This window comes from Schistocerca americana, chromosome X, assembly GCF_021461395.2.
Source record: "Schistocerca americana isolate TAMUIC-IGC-003095 chromosome X, iqSchAmer2.1, whole genome shotgun sequence".
Lineage (NCBI taxonomy): Eukaryota > Metazoa > Arthropoda > Insecta > Orthoptera > Acrididae > Schistocerca > Schistocerca americana.
In genome coordinates, this window is record NC_060130.1 from 970,393,430 (window position 1) to 970,409,286 (window position 15,857).

Here is a 15,857-nt window from a genome sequence, read left to right on the forward strand (position 1 = left end):
GTTCAGTTTTTCAAGGCCTATCCACTGTGCCAACTTATAACTAAATCTGAGGGGGGTGCGATGGGGAGGTTCCCTTGTAAGTGGAAGGTTCTGAGTTCAAACATTGTTGTGTGCATTATATTTTCTTTCTTTAAAAACAATATCGAAGTGTCTTACTTCACGAATTTTAATCGTTTGAATGCAGTTTTTTTGAAATTTCTAGTGCTTTGTGTGGTGTCACCGCCAGACACCACACTTGCTAGGTGGCAGCCTTTAAATCAGCCGCGGTCCATTAGTATACGTCGGACCCGCGTGTCGCCACTGTCAGTGATAGCAGACCGAGCGCCACCACACGGCATGTCTAGAGAGACTTACTAGCACTCGGCCCAGCTGTACAGCCGACGTTGCTAGCCATGGTTCACTGACAATCACGCTCTCAATTGCCGAGACGATAGTTAGCATAGCCTTCAGGTAAGTCATTTGCTACGACCTAGCAAGGTGCCATCACCAAGTTATATTGAGATGATAATACTGTAGCAAGAAGACCAATGTTCACCAATTGTGGATTAAAGTTAAGTATTCCAGCAGCTACGTACTTTTCTTTATAGCATTCATTACGTATCCTGTTTCAGACCTCACGCCAGCCTGCGTGAGTTCAAGCGCGTGCCTTTCGGCTTCCTCTCATTGTGTCTAGGCTGTCTTGTCTAGACACAACACTTTGTCTCTTCATTAATCCTTTCGCTGCTGCAGACACGTGTTCCCCGCGTTCCGCGCTGTGCGCGATTTTGTCATCGCTGCACTGCTCGCCTGTGCAGACACATGGTGTTCCGACTGCTTTGACACACTTATCATTCGATTTCACAAAAACTATTTGGCCCAAGAATTTTATTTTTACACATCTTCTTGACTGATACCTTCCCCCCATAAAGGACTAAATTTTGTTTCGATGTTCAACGCAGTTATTGTGCAGCCTTAAATGTAGTAAACCATTGCACAAAATTTTGAAGAGTTTGCAGAGGTAAAAGTCCATAGCGTATACTTTCCGTATAGTCGGTTTTAGTTGCCACAATGTCGAGAATGAAATGTGGACAAGATACCTAAATTTCATATAAAATTTACTGTATAATAATATCTCATTTAATTTAAGTACCACATAGGTGTCGTACGTAATATTGAGAAATATTCCGTCTTTCGCGACTGTAATAAAAGTTGTATTTACACCAAGCGCTTTTGGCTTTATTTCAAAGCACTTCAATCAATGAAAGGTATGACACATACACAATGGTACTCATGTTCTCTTTCTTGTTTTTGTTCCACAGTCGCAGTTTTACCAATGGTATTTAAGTATATTCCCTTTCTGCAACTGTAATAAGCGACTTATTTAGACCAGACGCATTTCTCTCTTTCGAAGCATCTTCAGTGGACAGTATTTTGTCTCCTCCATTGCCAAGTCACCTTTCGTAGTTTTGTGCTGCGGTAACACAATATTCAACGTTTGTGTCGGCTGATCAGTGTTTTAGCAAATAAATGCTGTTTGTGTGTGCCACACACAAAAATTATATTTGACATAGCTCAGAGCACTTCCCTGATAGACGGTACATTCAAGTCCTAATGTTTTTGTAAGTCCACAGTTTTGTTTAATGTATTTTGTCTACTTCCTTTTGATTGATTGAAGTGCTTTAAAATAAAGCCAAACGTGCCTGGTGTAAATAAAACTTTTGTTACAGTCGCGAAAGATGGAATATTTCTCAATACTACACACATCTATGTGGTACTTAAATTAAATGAGATATTGTTATACAGTAAATTTTATATGAAATTTAGGTATCTTGTCCACATTTCATTCTCAACATTGTGGCAACTAAAATCGACCATACGGAAAGTATACTCTATGGACATTTACCTCAGCAAACTCTTCAAAATTTCGTGCAATGGTTTACTATATTTAATGCTGCATAATAACTGCACTGAACATCGAAACAAAATTAAGTCATTTATGGGGGGAAGGTATCAGTCAAGAAGATGTGTAAAAATAAAATTTTTGGGCCAAATAGTTTTTCTGGAATCGAATGATAAGAGTGTCAAAGCAGTCGGAACACCATGTGTCTGCACAGGCGAGCAGTGCAGTGACAAAATCGCGCACAGTGCGGAATGCAGGGAGCACGTCTTTGAAGCAGCGAAAGGGTTAATGCGGCCGTGATGGCTTTACTTCATGAACTGCGCGCTCCCCCCTAAACGTAAGCTTGTGAACTATGCTATACTATGGCGCTGCTTCTCTTGACGCGTGCGTCGTGTGCAACTGGCGACGCAGCAATCTCCCGCGTATGGGCGGACATGCGCGAGCCGCCAAGATAAAAGAGTTGAACTGTAGTGTCTTGGTGTTTGGTGCATTTTCTGCAGTGTATGGGCATCTGGCAGTGGGCAGCTATGTGGTCTAGTCCCTGATACTTGAAGCATTACACCATCTTGTTCTTTTGGGAGAGCGGCTCCGTGGTGACAGGGACTGCCAGAGCAGCTTTCATCTAGCGCCTGTTCTGGGGTATGTCCGGCAGAGTGACTTGAAATAATGGCTACTTACTCTCTACCCCATTTTTGCCCATCTGTTCGACAGTTTTAACAACAAATCCCTGGGTAGTCAGGTCTGTCTTGACTACCTGGGCAGAGAGCCATCGGGGGAGGTCCCTAATGACGATGTTTTTGTTTCTTGTCTTGGTGGTGGGGAACGTGTAGTGTGGTATATTTTGCCTGTGAGGGCCTTTTTTATGGTTTTGTGGTCTTCTATGTTGTGTAGTGTGATCTTTATCGCCCCCCCCCCCCCCGGCCTGTTGGCTTCGCTTTGAAGTTGTCCCCCTTGAGTTGTGTTTTGATCATGTCGAGGAGTTCCTCATAGTTGCGGAGAAACTTCACAACGATCAGTGGGAGGCGATGTGATGTGTGATTCTGTGCTGTTGTTTATTGTGGTTCATCAGACCCGTTCGGGGTGGGTTCCACTCCCCAAGCAGGTGGAAGTCTCGGCTCCCGAAAGGTTTTCCTCTCCAGCACAAAGCCCTCTGAATCCTCGCCGGTTTTATGGTTCCCTCCAAGGACAACGGTTTCCTGGTTCCCTTCCAGGGCGACAAGAGGTGCTGTCGGTAGCACAGGAACTGGGGGCTCCTCACAGGTGGAAAGGGCGAATTGGGTTTGGGGGGGGGGGATTCCTGCTCTTTTTATGTCTGTCCTTTCTGTCCTCCTTTGTATGCCACTGCTTCGTGGACGTGCACTGGAGTGGGGGGCATTTGAGGAATTGGGATCAGGTGGGGGGTTGGGTAGAAGTTGCGGGTTTGTTGAGGATTTCAGTTGGTTGACAGGACTTCTGCTTGCCATTTAGGATAAGTTGTGAGAGTCAGTTCTGGGTGTTGGCAAGCAGGAGTGGGCTCAAGAGAGGGGAGAGAGGGAGGGGATCGCAAATACTGATAGTGTAATTATTTGTCTATGTTTTACATCTATTCTCATTTAGTGTAGATGTCGCAATGTCTGGGGATTGCCAGTTACAACCCTTGTTGCCACCGTTGGGTTTCCCAGTTGCATTCAAAAATGGTTCAAATGGCTCTGAGCACTATGGGACTTAACATCTGAGGGTATCAGACCCCCAGAACTTAGAACTACTTAAACCTAACTAACCTAAGGACATCACACACATCCATGCCCGAGGTAGGATTCGAACCTGCGACCGCAGCGGTCGCGCGGTTCCAGACTGAAGCGCCCAGTTGCATTGCTGGACCTAATAGGACGATGGCCGACGCAGAGTTCTGGACAGAGGCGGCGGAAAACCCGTCTTTGGTTCCGCGGCCTGCTTCCAGATCCTGACCTACTTTTTCCCTATTTTGGGGGGGGGGGGCGGTGAGCAGAACCTAGCTCTGCGGCAGCCAAAATGCTCTAAAAGGCAGGCGGCGCGGCTCGCGGCAACAAGAGGACGAACCTCGTGTCGCCGGTGGAAGGAGACAGCCACGACTCCAAGGCACCATCCAAGCTCGGCATCCCACCTCGACGAGAGAACACGACAATTCTGCTGTCGGACGACGCAATGCCAAACTTCCCAAGTGCCGTTTTGCTATGCTGCGAGACCTCGATGCAAGGGGCAGTTAATGTTTTAATAAAAACAAAGCCGGAATACACTGCTGGTTGTACACCCGTGCAAGCGGGGGCCTATGGCTGAACGTGAGCAAGTTAGCGGAACAGATGCTCCACGCTTGACGGCCACTCAGTGAGTGTTGCCATCATCACATATCAGGTGTGAGTTGTACTGTCAACGAACAGCAGGCATGAGATTCCCCCTCCCTCGGGCGCTCCCTCCGCCATCCGAGCCGCAGGTGCTCTCTGGGTCGTCCACAGCAGGGTTCAACGCCCGGCTTGTGGCCCTGCGTCTGGGTCTCTGCCTCTTTGTGCACCAAGAAGTTGTAAATATCTACCATCAAAATCTTGGCTGGACAGTTACACCGCAAATAAAGACGACAAAATCCTAGCTTGAAGTTCCTGACCACGCTACACAGAATTGGTAGTAAATGCCTATGGGTAAATACTACATTGCACACAACGCATATAGAGTTAAGATGATGAGGACCACACGTCTGGGTTGAGCCGAGATGCCATAGCAAGCAGACCATAGCGATGAAGGGAAGAGTGTGGCAGATCGCTGACCGGCCGAGCTCGTTCGGTCGGCAGCCTCATCCGGCCCCCCAACTACAACAACCCGGCACATGGACGAGGATCATGAGCTGGCTAACAATCTCGGTGCAGGAAATCGTTATGCGGAGGTGGCACATGCCACTAAAGCGACTAGCGTGGGCCGGGGGGGGGGGGGGGGGGAGGGGCGCTGTCGTTAGAATTGCTCCGACAGATGCCGCCTCCTGTCCGGTACCAACGATGAACCACGACGGAGACTTGGACACCAAGACAGGCATCACTCCCACTGCATCGACGAGATGTTATGCGGACCCAGCCTTGGCTGAAGAGGCGAGTGGCGCAGCAGGCACGTGCCGCCCGCCACCTATGGCAAATCAGCGTACGAAGAGTGGCACCAAGAAGACTCGATGGTGCATTCTGACTGCCAACAGCGGCCTGCTGTCGTTGACAGCAGCGCGTCTTTTGGACATGGAAGGGCCGCAAACATCCTCACTCAACTCTACCAAGACCACAGAAGCCGTTGTTGGATGACCTACGGCCGACACCAGCAACGACGATCTGGCTGACCCCATAAATGGGGGCACAACAGCTGCGACAGAGGCAGACGAACACCTCCAATTCCTGATGGAGCTCATCCTAGGAGCCCAAAAATCGGGAAACCAAGATAGAAACCTGGCCCTGGAGGACACCTTCCTGAAACGTCGTGTCGATGCATTGCACGATGCGTCTGCAAAGCGCCCAGCTGCTTTCACCTCCAACAGCGCACCAAGAGTGCACAACCAGCAGAAGGTGTCTCGGAAGGGGACCAAGACTCCTCCCTAGATGGACGAAGACGGGTTCATAAGGCCCACGAGAGAAGCACACTGCCAGGGCAGTCGTGCTAGTGGCAGCAGCAGCCGGAGTAAACACCACCAACTACTACAGCAGCCTCCATGACGCAACAACGGAGGCGACCGACACAGAACAGCAGAAGATGGCGCCCCCTCCCCCACCAGTTTTCATCCAGTGGGAAGGTATCTTCAAAGACTTCAAGACGAAGATCAAACAGGTGGTGAAGGGAACCTTCACAATGCGGACGGCAGGCCGAGACCTGTACCGCGTCATCACACACACCGCGGACGAGTACTGTGGTGTGATGGAGCAGGCGAAGCGTGAGGGACTCCATTCCTTCTCGTATTCGTCTGAACCGGTGAAGACAACGAAGGCGATATTCTGCAAACTGCCATTCAACTTTGAACCAGTCTGCGTATGAGGACTACTCGAAGAGAAGGGCTACCATGCCGCTCTTCTTCGCTGTCTTGGATGGCAACCTTATTCACACGAAGATCTTCCAGGAAAAGAGGGTCGGCACTGCAGAAGTCACTGGTGAGAACTACGGCCCAGAAGAAGACCTCCACAGTGCTTCAACTGCCAAGTCATCGACCATATAGCAAAGTACTGACAGATGATGCCGCACCGCGTGAAATGTGAGGGAAACCACGCCAGCAGGGAGTATCGTCTCCCTAATAAGAACGCCCCAAACCTGCTGCAACTGCAAAGAGGTGCATGCTACTAGAGGGGCTGCAAGGCCTTCAAGAAAGCAGCAGCTTGGGGCAACCTGCGCCCTAGAGGCCTGTGGGCAAAAGTTATTTAGAGGCTGTCGCTACATCCGCGGCACCGACAACGAGATCGGCCCAGCGACTACTCACATCCCCCCCCCCTCCCCCGCGGGCGTTCATGGGCGCGGAAGGCGGAGAGAGCAGCCAGCACCGGCCGGCGCAGCACCAGCAACAGAGTTCACGTAAGCCAGGGCAGAAAATCGGAGCGATATACGCGGAGGACGGCCAGACAACGACCATGCCGCTTCGACGCCCGCCGAGCAAGCCCTGCCTTCACCGACGAAGACGACAGAGACGCCAGCTGCGCCCAGTGAAGCTGCAAAGCTGCGCGAAATGCTCAAAGAATTCAAGCTGCTCACACTGCAGCTTCCGCAGATGATAGTATCTGCCCTGACTGCGGCCAACCAGGCCACCACCACACATGCCGCCCCTTCCCCACATCATGGCCAATACTCCAATACTGGGGTTCACCATTTGCATTTATGATGCAAACAGTATGGCCATGGACGACTGCCTCGCCACCGAAACCTGGCTGAAACCAGGAGTGCAAATGCGGGCGCCAAATGTACGGTGCTACCGCACCGACCGAAAAATGGGGGGTGGCGGAACAGCGGTGTATGTGAAAACAACACTACGCCATAATCCCTTCTGGCTGCCAGAGTTGACCACGCCAGAAGCTACTGGTGTCGTGGTCAACACGTCTGCGGGTCAGGTGAAGTTCGTGGCCGCGTATCGAACACCAGGACGGCTGCTGCAACCGCGAGACTTCCACTTGTCGTTGACGATGCGTGGCAGCTTGTTCATCGGCGTAGACTTCAACGCCAAACACCCTGACTTGAACTCTCGGGCCTTTTGACCCCACACACTATCACAAACGCGGCCGCGCCGACATCTTGGACGTCGCTTTCATCAAGGGTGCCGCACACGTCGCCATCGCGATGATACAGGTGGCGCTATCGTCCGATCACCTTCCTGTGATCTTCGATCTCGCTACTGACGGAGTCGCACCACCGGAGGGCCGCAAGCAGTACCGTAACGTCGACTGGGAGCACTTCAGGGACCCCCAAGAAGAGAAAGTCGCCGCCATATCTGATCCAGAGGCCGAGGTCACCGATGCGGGCCTTGCCGCATTCACGCGTCTGAGGCACGAAGTGGCAGCAGCAGCCACGCCACGTGAACGCAGACGCCAACGGGAACACTCGAAGCAGATCCCACCAGACATCATCCAGGCCATCAGGGAGAAGAACCGTCTGTTACGAGAGTGGCAGATTACGCGACAGCCGGCAACGAAGGCCACAATCAACAGCATGCGTCGTGAAATTAAATACGCGATTGCAAACCACCGGAACCGCGACTGGGCCGGAAGAATTGGCACTCTCAGAATAGAGGACGGAACAGCCTGGAGGATGTCGAAAAGCTTCCTGCAACAACGCCAGTGAGTCCCGCCGCTCCAGGTCGCAGGCTATGTCATCACCGAGCCCAACGCCAAAGCTGGTGCGTTAGCCGACGCATTCGCCGGTAATTTATCGCCGGTGGAGGACGTCGTAGACGAAGAACACGTCCGCTTGGTAGAGCGGTACCTCCCTGTGTACCTGGCGCTCAGAGAGGTGGACGACGTCATTGCAGAAGTGACGGAGGACGAGGTCGTGCAACAACCTGCAGACAAGGAAGGCGGGAGGGTGCGACAATATCAGCAGCAAGCTGCTAAAGGTGCTGCCGCCGAACGCTGTGCGGCAACTGACGGGGATCTTCAACTCCGTTCTCGCGACCAGAAGCTTCCCATCTGTATGGAAACATGCGGAAGTTGTAGTGGTCCCCAAAGACGGAAAAGACCTGCGGTTGCCGCATCAGCCTGTTACCCGCAGTCTCGAAGGTTTTCGAGAGGCTGTACGTTAAGAGGCTGTGGCGACACATCGGGGAGGAAGGCCTGCTCCCTGACGAGCAGTTCGGCTTCAAGAGGTGCCACTCTACACAGCAGCAGCTTCTTCGACTGGTAGAGCAGGCGATGGGGGCGCCGGAACGTCACGAGTATCTTGGGGTTGTACTCCTGGACGTTTCCAGAGCCTTCGTCAGCGTGTGGCACGACTGCCTTGTGTATAAACTACTAACACAAGGGCTACCGGTGTCGCACGCCCACCTGCTCAAATCCTACTTGACTGGGCGCACCTTCCACGTGCGCGCCGACGACGGGACGTCGACAGCGCGTTCCATTGCAGCTGGGTATGGCACGGGTCCGTCATCTGCCCCTTGCTCTACTCACTATACACCGCCGACGTCTCGAAGCGGCAGGGCGTACATGTTGCGCTCTACGCGGACGATACGGCGCTATAGGGAAGAATTACCTACGCCAGTCTGATGCGTCACCACCTGCAATCGGCTTGCGACGTCCTTGGAACTTGGACCACCAAATGGCGGCTAAAAATCAACGCAGCCAAAAGTCAGGCGATGATCTTCACAAGGGAGAAGATTCCTGCCCACCTGCAGCCGCTCAGCATCATCTGAGGCCCCATGCCATGATCCAACACTGGACGCTACCTAGGCGTCACTCTGGACCGGATCCTGACGTTGAAGGCGCACACCAGGGAAGTAAGGAGTAAAGATCTTGGCAGATTGCGCTAGTTATACCCCGTACTCAAGCCAGCGACGAACCTGCCACCACACTGCGGTACTACTCTGTACCTGACACTAATCAGGCCAGTGTTAGAGTACGCTGTGGTAGTGTGGGGCAACGTGTCTGTCTCGTCAATAGCAAACCTGCAGACGGTCCAGAACAAGGCGCTTAGGTTAGCGTTTCACCTGCCACGAGGCTTCAGCGCCAGAGAACTACACAGAACAGCAGGAGTACCGATGCTAAAACACCGATTCCGGCAAGCGGCGCATCGTTTTTATGCGGCCGCGCTGACGTCTGAGAACGCCCTCGTCCGCCAATTGGGCAACCAAGTGCACTGACGCCCGACCACGAAATGGCCAGACCTGTTTCTGGTCTAACGAAACGCCACAACAAGAGCAAAGAAGACCTACTAGCAGTCACGCAACCATGAAGAAGATCCCAACGAGAAGACAACATTAAACACCCCCAGGGAGAAGTAGGAAAGGCGTGATCCACCCATCCTACAACTCACCAGAGCATGATGCTCCTACTTCCACTTCTTAAGGCTGAGTACACCTGGAGGGTAAAGGGTTCACGGTTAGGCATTTCCTTAATCTTCAGATTGAGGGGAAATTTGTTATTCTTTATTTTTGTGTGTAATATTGGGGAGTGTGAGAGCATGAAGCTCTGTGAATTTTCGATGCGATGCGATGCGCGTGTGGGTGTTCACTCGTAGGTCCACGCCCAGGCAGATTTGCCGGCGGTGTTTCGGAGGTTCCTACCCCCGCCCTCGAAGTCAGTGCATGGAGATGCGTGTAGGTATACACGGTGCGCCCCAACCTGCCATCATCTCGTCCCTAATGCGGTAAGGAGTACATAGGTCAGACAAATCGCACCATTGAAGACCTATGCCGTGGACACCAACGGCACACGAGATTGCAACAGCCTAATAAGTCTGCTATCGCCGAGCATTGCCTTTCAGAACTTCACGGCACGGATTATGACAAGACCAAGGTCTTAACACAGACTTCAAAATATTGGGACTGTATCATCAAAGAAGCTATAGAGATCAGAGTAAGAAAACCTGAACTGAATCGTGGCTGCGGCTATTCCCTTAACCAAGCTTGGGAACAAGCCATTACCCAGATTAAGGAAAAGACAGAAATTTCCCAGAACGTACTGACTTCGAGGGCAAGAGGAGGAACGTCCGAAACGCAGCCGGAAAACCTCCCAGGGCGCGAGCCAACGAGGGAACACCCAGAGACGGGGCCACAAGCCGGCGTCGAACCCCGGCGCCGACGGCCGAGAGAGCACCCGCGGTGCGAACGGCGGTTGGAGCGCGCGAGGGAGGGGTGGGGGGGGGGGGGCGGAATCTGATATATACCTCACGCCTGCTGTCCCTTGACAGTACATCAGCACACCATATGATGGCAACAAGGTCGATTGCCGAAATATTGTGTCCTTTGTACACTCACACCAGGCGGTTCACCCGAGATTTATTTCATCGACTATAGTACGTTTTAAGCATGAAATACAGAGATGTGTACGTGCGTGTGTGTGAAAGAGAGACAGGGAGAGGGATAACAATTGTGTACATAATTTTTGTATATAAAATATAAAGAGAGAAAAGATTACATTGATTGAGACAGGTGTTTCAGAAATATAATATTTAACGTGTGATATAAAGAGAGGTTACACATTTGTAAAGGGCACAGAATTTGACATACCAAGACGAAATTTTTCGCATGTAATTCACAAATAATGCAAGTGGAGGTCACATAATTTTTACAACACATCTGACTCAACTTTTGCATATCATTTAAATACTATGCTCTGATTGATTGGAAAAAGAGGAGGGAGAGCATTCAGTTGGTTTCTTTCCAGCATCTCTTGAATTTTTTGAAAATTCTGAGCTTTGATATCTAGAGATAAGGAGTAAGAAAATTGGAGTACGGGTTGATGTGTACATCAGAAATTATATAGCATTGCACCAATTTAATACTATTCTTCAGTTGGTTGGAAATACAGAGGGCATGAGCTGTAAAGCACACACAGTTGCTCCGTTTCCAACATCTTGATGTGCTATGATTGGATAGTGATAAGGAGGATGGGAGGGGGAAGGCTTTTCCAAATTTTCCATTACTCCAGTTGGATATATTCTACCATCTTGGAATTTTTAACTACTGTTCTTGGCTGGAGATAAGGAGTCCTGTGCTATGTGGTTGGTTGGTGGCAGGGAAGGAGCACAAAGTTTTTAATTTATGACTAAAGCAACAATTGGGATATTTTCACAATCTTTCATTTATAATACCTTGCTATGATTGATCAGAAATGGAAGGAGGGTGAGGAGGTAGAGGAAAGGGGCATGGCTTCACACTAATAAGGATAATGACGTCCCTATGTCAGTGATGACATCGAAGATGACGTCACTATTAAGGGTGATGACGTCTCTAGGTCAAATGATGTCACAAATGTAAGCAAAGTTTATCAGAGCGCCCATACCTGTACTACTGAGCATGACATTCTGGTTGAAATCCTCCTTCTTTTTCACCAATACACTGATTTTTTAAGATTGTGTTTGCTGTGGCACCGAAAGAAGTAAATTTCCATACAACTACTACTGCTAATAGTAATAATAATGACAATAGTAGTAATAAATATAATAAAAATAATAAGATGATGATGATGACGAAATATATAGAAAATGCATGAAATTCTCAGTAAGTACTACACATACCATTCTAAATCAGGTTGTGAAAGACTAACCATCTGACGTTAGAAAGATTACAGTCGACTAACAGATACTGAGAATTACATGAAAAGCGTCTTTGGAATCTCAAGGAATATTTTCTCAAGGAGTACAGCAATTTACAACTCCGCGTTTCAATAACAAATGCAGACTTGAATTACACAGCACTTAATGCGGCGAAAACACTTGAAACAGCGCAAGGACTAATGAGGTATAACTGATATCATGAAGATGATTTCGGTTAGAAAAAGACTGCCTGGAATACATGTGAGTGACTTCAGCCAGGATTGCCACGATTTGTAACACCGAATAACTGGTTTATGAGAGCAGGTCTGTATGCAGAAACTGGGGGACTTCCGATAGGACTTCAGGATCAGTTAATTGCGTTGAGAGATTAAATGAGGTATCTAAGAGAGGACATAAATATTGTCTACGGCTGCATCAATTAGGAGACAGTAAGGACACCATAATATACAGTACATGTAAATCTAAAACATTGGCATCTACATCATACTTGAAAGGACATGGTGAGGTTGCGAAAATAATTCACCAGGTATCAGGGCATTGGGATCAGTTAATGACAGATATTCCTCCATACTACAGAAATTCAAAATTTACTGGAGGCAAAATGCAAACACTGATCAAGTAGGCAGTCTGAAAACTATTTTCGACAGGATAATACACCGAGCAGGCAGATGAAGTAAAAATCATGTAAAGAAATTTATATCGAATTCAGCATCAATGTCAGACATGATAGAGATTCCAGACTCAACTTCGAAGCACCTAAAGGTCCTGTAACTAATCCATCGCTCAGTTGGCAATAGCAGATTGCAGATGTGCGCAGCATCTTCAGAATATCTGTTATTATTGGTTTTCCGTCTTGAGTTTACTGCAGTTTAATGAAAGAGGATTACGCCAGACGCCTTCTGCTTATATGTATAAAGCATCTTCCGTGGTTATTCTGCAAACTGGATACCTATGCTTGTACATTTTTGGTTGTTTTAGTTTAAAAATAACGTTTTGCTTATAAAGTATGAGTGCAAGTTACTTACGATGTTTCTTTACATTTTCTCCAAACCATTTCTTCTTCCCACCCTGTTAGAAGCGATTGCCGCCAAAAAAATTCTTTCAAATATTTACCTGGCAGTTTTTACCATTCTGCAGTATTTATTGCACTATATTTGGGTTATTTAAACTTCAACTTTGTAAACTGAACTGAAGCTATGCGTGTTTCTCCCTCTGCACTGTATTACGGTGTTTATGACTGTTCGTTTGTTTGCGTGAGGTTGTGAGCGTCGCCGACCTGTGAAACTACTTACTATTTTTTTTTTAATTTCGTGTGTGTGTGGAGGGGGGGGGGGAGGGGGGTTATGGGTTATATGTGTGTTAGTGTGATTTAATGGAAAAACGTATTATTATCTCTGGAGTTGTTCGTCTAGTTCCCGAAGGACCGTGTGGAAATGAGTGATTAATAATTAATAAGAATATTATGATAGTAAACTCATAATAACAAAGCTTTTGATCTACTGGGCTACTATCAAAATATTTACTCAGTGAAACAAGTCATGAAAGCTATTTCTTTTCTTAATATGTACATCAACGTTTACATCACTACCTAGCAATCCTCACTTACATGCTTCCTAGACGGTCCACAAATCCAGTTTGAGACAATATGTTGAGCGTCCCACTCTCTATTAGCACCTAGTAAATATGAACACCAAAACTTTGAAGTCGTACAAAGAGCGAGGTCCCAGGTTACAGTTGGACGCAGCCACGAATGAGAAACGCAGCTGCTGCTGAATCTCTACATACGCCAGAGCTCAGCACCACTCGCCGATTAAGAGTGCAGCATCCACGTAATTCAGATCTGGCAGCGCTAGTGTTATCTGTCAAATTAAACACCGAAGTTAAAAGTTAAACATAAATTGATATTAGACTATCCTTCAGTACTATTCACGCATACACAGTTATTCTTGTACTCGGCAACAGTAACGAATTTATATTGTCATTCAAGTGGATGTGGAATGCATCTAAATGTTATGCCAGGTTCTATGGGAGTCAGCACGAATAAGGAAGGAGAGAAGTTGCGATTGCCGGTGGCATTATGCCGAAATGATCTGTACACAACACTTCTACTGATCACTTTATTTTGAAATGGAAAGAAACTTACTTCTTATGCCTCTTTCATCCACTTACATTTATCGACTATTACTATTCATTAAAAACAAGCTAAATATCATCTTCCTATTAGTATTGATGCTCTTGAAATCTGTGACCGAGCTGGGCCGACTAGCGATGGGCGGCTGGTTAAATCAGATCTGACAGGGCGCTGAACTCTGTCCACCTGGATGTGTGACGCTTCCATTGCCGTGCGGGTCAGCGCCTTCTTGATGCCGTTTCGCGGCGGTGCGCTGGTCAGTGTGCCGCCGATGCTTTAGGACAGCACAAGTGTTCTGCATTATAGAGGTACGGTAAAATTAAGTAATATTTTTTGTTTGTTGTAGTAACTGCTCAACCTCCTTCAGACACAGATCTAGGCTTCCTAAGACATATAAAATTGCTGATGTGGTTGTCTCAGATATGTTCTTTCGTCAACCACGACAACTGGCGAGGTATATAAAAGGTTTCATGTGGTTTTCTTCGTGCTTTGCATCATCTGCGACACAAAACGTGGCGACGATGCTGATCCCGCGTTTATTAGAGTTTGCGAGGTGCCCTTGGTGGGAAGTTTACGACCTCCGTTATCAAGTCCTTAGGAACCCGGTTTTTCAGTCCTGTAATGGGTGTCAATTTTGTTATCCCATGGAGTGCCTCATTGCCCACCTCCTGGAAGTCTTTAAGGAAAACGTCCCATGTCGTGTGCTGTTTGTTACAGTACAACCGGCACAAGTTTCCGAGTTCCTTAATAACCCGTGCTGCAGCATTCGAGCTCGGATGGTGTGAAGATATAAAAATGGGATCAATTTTACATCGACGCAACGCCTCCTTCCATGTTTTTGACTTAAACTGTGGCCCGTTGTCGGAAATAATTTTACTCACATGACCAACCTGTGGTAGGAAATCTCGGATTAGGGCTCGTGATACAGTTCGTCCTGTCGCCCTCTTCAGTGCCGTAAAGGTAACGTATTTGGACGTTAGTTCAACAAAGACTAATACGTAAGTATATCCTCTTCTTGTTCTTGGCAGAGGCCCCATCACATCTGTTGCTGCTAATTGTCTTAATTTGGTCGCTACGATTGGGTATAATGTTGCCTGCATGCTCACTGTGGCGTGCTTAGCCTTTTGGCAGTCTTTACACACCGATAGTGGCATCCGAATTCGTCGCTCCATGTTTCGAAAGTAACACATGGTCCTTAGCTTGAGATTGCACTTGCGTGGTCCGAAGTGTCCATAGCTGAGGTGAGTTGTTTATTAGGTGTTCAGGGGTGCATACCCCCCATTCAGTGTCATTGGCATAATATCGGTGGAAGATTATGCCTTTCCCCAAGAGGTAGAACTGCCTGACGGGGGCGTGTCTTCTGTCTATCCATTTCTGTTTCAGTAACACTCCTTCCTGATGTCCTGCATACTACAGATAATAAAATTTTCAAAGGCTACTTTCTGCATATAGAAAAGGCAGTAGTGATTTGCCTCCAGAAGATCTTTCATGTTGTGCTCAAATCCGATCGGTGATCGTGATAAGGCGTCTGCAATAATGTTCTGACTGCCGGGGATATATTCTATCGAAAAATAGAACAGCTGCAGATATGATGCCCACCTAATGAGCCGCCTGTGATTAAACTTTGCAGTCATCAGGAACTCGAGTGCCTTGTGGTCTGTGTAGACGCTCGTCTTGCGACCAAACAGAAGGTACCTGAATTTTTCAAACGCCCATACAATAGCCAGCGCCTGTAACTCGGTTACTGAGTAATTCCTCTCACTCTTGGCTAGTACTCTGCTACCAAACGCAATTGTCTTCCACACCCTGTTTCCTTCATGTACATAGTCTTGGAACACCATGTCATCCAGACCTGACTATGAACTGTCCGTTACTATGAAAAGCTCTTCTGCTAAATTAGGGTGTGAGAGGATGGGTGCTTGTAATAATGCGAATTTTAATGCTTTACATTCGGATTCGGCCGCCTCATCCCAATCCCAAGGAATCTTCTTTCCTGTAGGTTGATGCAACCTAGAACTTCTCTGAGTTTTGGCATGTATGAAGCGGTTGTGAAAATTTATGATCCCTAAGAACCTCCTTAACTGCTTCTTTCTCGTAAGAATGGGAAACTTTTCAATCGCT